This window comes from Setaria viridis, chromosome 2, assembly GCF_005286985.2.
Source record: "Setaria viridis chromosome 2, Setaria_viridis_v4.0, whole genome shotgun sequence".
NCBI lineage: Eukaryota > Viridiplantae > Streptophyta > Magnoliopsida > Poales > Poaceae > Setaria > Setaria viridis.
The window spans coordinates 22,182,270-22,185,229 of NC_048264.2; the positions used below are offsets into that span (position 1 = coordinate 22,182,270).

Below are 2,960 nucleotides of genomic sequence, written 5' to 3' on the forward strand. Positions count from 1 at the left end.
TACAATTTTGAGTAAGTGCAGGTACATCTATTTTCATTTTCTTTTTCCTTACCTAATTAATGTTAGTTAGCTCTAATATGAACATTTATATATGCAGTTTCCACTTGATCCTCCTAATAATTATGATTGATGAAGCCACGTCGTTGTGTTCGATTCGTTGAGAAAACCATTGAAGGACTATCAAGACATTTAAGACATGCTAAACTCGTAATAATTCTGGCCCTTTATCTCTATGCAAAAGTTGGTTTCCTAAATTATCACATAATACTGTATCATTCATTATTTTAATCCGCAGTGCATGGAAACAATTCCTAAAGCATCACGAGGGTAACTTCAAAGAAAAACTTACATTCAGAACAGACTTCCTGGTACGTATGAAGTTTGCACATTTTCTACACTCTATAACACGAATATTTCATAACTTATTTTTTTCCACTAAAGTGCTTGAGACAGGAACAAGGCAATAATATATGTGGATTCTACATCTGTGAGCATATGCATAGTTTTGTGGGACCCAAGGGGCTGTCGTCATATGTTCTAGATGTACGTAAAATAAAACTATCAATAATTAATTATTTTCTACCTCCTTATATTTAATTGTTCGTGTAACATTCACATATTTCAAATTATAGATTTATAATATTCAAGAAAGAATCTTGGAAATGGAGAGGATTTTGGCAACATGTGAAGGTCTCATGGGATTCCCGGTGGACGAGGTGATACATCCAGCAGGAGAATTTCATTACGACGAACGCTGCACCGAGCAACACTACCACGGGATGATCCTAGGAATGAAGTGGACAAATTATTGTATATATAGTAATTGTATAAATACTAGTTTGATTTGTATAATATACTAAGAATTGGGTGCGTGTATATATACATACTAAATATATATACGACTTGCATACAATACTAATATGACTTCCATACAATATTAATATGGAAAAGAATTTGAAAAAAGTGTTAAATACTAAAGGGGTACGTGCATGCGCCATGCAGGTGCGCGTGCAGGCGCATGCACTTATGCACTTTAGTCCCGGTTGGTTTTACCAACCGGAACTAAAGGGGGTCTTTAGTCCCGATTGAATGACTCGGGACTAAAGATCCCCATTTCATCTCGAAAATTTTATCCCGGATGAATTTTCGAGATCTTTGAGCCCTACCAACCAGGACTAATGGTCAGTTTTCTACTTAGTGTCATAAACATACATATGGTTACATGGAGACGGCAGGTGCAAGTTAGTTGCAGAATTGTATATATATTGGTTCTTGTTTCTTGTTCACGATGCACTGAACATCTCACATGTCCAAACGTTGGCTTTAATATTTTCCTTAAGAAGTGATCAAAGGTATGCATATTCTGCTCTGCAGCTCTGGTACTCGAGTTCTATAAATACGCCTCCTCATGTCTCCCACAACACACAAGAAAGGGCACACCCTCATCTATAATAATAGGCAGCAGCATAAGTCTGAACTGTGAAGCTAGCCATGGCTCAACCCTATTTCGAAATAGCTTCTGCTCCGTGCCCACTTCAGCGTAATGAGTTTTACATGCACTTGTACTTGCGCCAGACAGGTAGCGGATCAGACCGTACCCAAGCTGAGATAGTGCCGCCAAAGGAGCCTAATAGTTTTGGTGTGACACATGTTATTGACTGGCCCATAGCTGTTGTTCCTGAGCCCGCTGCCACGATTGTTGCACGCGCACAAGGCCTACTGATGCAAGCTGGTTTAATCAACCCTCGCACTTACACTTCCTTCAACATAGTGTTTGAAGATGACAGGTACTATACATGTGTATGCTTTAATTTCTTAGAGTTTATTACTTCCTTTTGTTATATATGTTAAATTCTGTTATTTAGGCAATCTGAGGATCATGTCCTCTAATTTTTTTGACAGTGCAAAACAAGAATTAAGGATTCGATTTAGCTATAGCATGCATGATGATCCAACACACAACAAATTATCTTGTTGCGAAGGTTAGTTCAAGGGGTCTACGCTTCAAGGGAAGGGGATTACTCTAGACGAAAATCAAATAATCAATGGGCAATATCTTCGGGGACCGGAGGATTTGCTTTGGCGCATGGTATTATCAGACAGAAAGTGATGCCGCTAGATGGTCGTCGTGATACAAATATTAAAGAACTTCATATCCACGCATTTTATACTCCAATGAACAATTCCGTGGTAATTATAACACTCTGGATAATATCATCAAGCTTCCATGTACTATGTGGTTCGATTTTTTTTGTTAATTTTTCACTTGCCTCATATAAATTCAGAGAGCATACCAAGTCCCTTGATATCATCAAGCTCACTTATAATCTCTATTTATTTTCTAGTACTTCTATTGTCAACCTCAGAAATACCTTGCAGACAAGCACTACCGTTGAAACTTAATGTCACAATTGATTTGCATGTAAAATTATTGAATTTTGGTGAAGCAAAAATATTTTTTTATATTATATTGTATGTTATATAGGTTCCAGGTGCGACGGATGGAAAATCCTGAACTCTTGGAGCTTGAAAGTTTCTGATGAGTGCTGAAGTATATATATCTGCTTATTACTGAAGCTTATTCGATGGACTGATCTTCATATCATACCATCCAGATGAACTTCAAGCACCATATATTTCAATGTTTTTACTCTACAATAATAATGTGTGTTGTTTGGATGTGGAACAAGATCCATGCTAGATCCCTAGCAAGTTCTTTGTTCCATGGGTGTTGCTCTGTTTCAAAGTTATTTGTGGTTTCATTGTATGCTGTGTGTTCCATTATGTAGATGTGATCAGCAATGAAGCTGAGTTTGTCCTATACATAATAAAAGGTCGCAAAAGATGTGTTGTGTAACTAGCTGCCTCCTAGCTCTTCTTTCTTTGTTTTCCCTAATCTAGCAATCCATTTTGGTTATATTAAAACCTTAAATTTATTTTCATGCATGTAAAACAATGAT

General features: G+C 37.1%; 1 pseudogene; it reads left to right on the plus strand.

Moving 5' to 3' along the window:
- The first annotated feature begins 1,285 nt into the window (after positions 1 to 1,285).
- On the plus strand, positions 1,286 to 2,530 carry LOC140221863 (uncharacterized; annotated as a pseudogene).
- The last annotated feature ends 430 nt before the right edge of the window (positions 2,531 to 2,960 follow it).